This window comes from Gavialis gangeticus, unplaced genomic scaffold (assembly GCF_001723915.1).
Source record: "Gavialis gangeticus isolate Ggan-Ray unplaced genomic scaffold, GavGan_comp1, whole genome shotgun sequence".
In the NCBI taxonomy this organism is placed as follows: Eukaryota; Metazoa; Chordata; order Crocodylia; family Gavialidae; genus Gavialis; species Gavialis gangeticus.
In genome coordinates, this window is record NW_017728996.1 from 13,663,117 (window position 1) to 13,663,657 (window position 541).

The following is a 541-nucleotide window of genomic DNA, read 5'->3' on the forward strand; positions in this document are numbered from 1 at the left end:
GGGATGTAAGGATAGTGTCCTTTATCCACACGGACCCCCAAAGTACCTTCCAAATTGCAGGCCTCTGGAGTTAAATGCTACAGTCCTTCCTCAGTCAAACAGATCCACTGCAGCAGAAGGGCAGTGAGATGATTTGCACACAGCCTCCCACCATGTCCGTCCAGTACAGTGCACAAAACACCCACGTTTCCAGAAAAGTTCTGCTCCCATTCAGGCATCTAAGTCACGCCTGGATCTTCAGACATGCTCTGCACGCAGCAGCAAGCACTGCGGTACTTCTGGCCTGAAGCTCACCTGCCGTCACTGGGAAAACTCTTCCAGAATGGTGGGTGCTGAGCCCTTTGGAAAACCACAACCTAAATTCAAATGAAAAACAAATCCTCCCATGCCCACCCCACCCTACTTTTTGCTGACTTGCTCTGAAATAAAATGCAATCAACATCGTCGTCTGAACTGAAGTTAGATCTCAGCACAGCAGCAAGGCTCCATTACTGCTGGTAGTGTCGGCCTCCTCCACCTGACTCTACACTTCTTGCTCTTT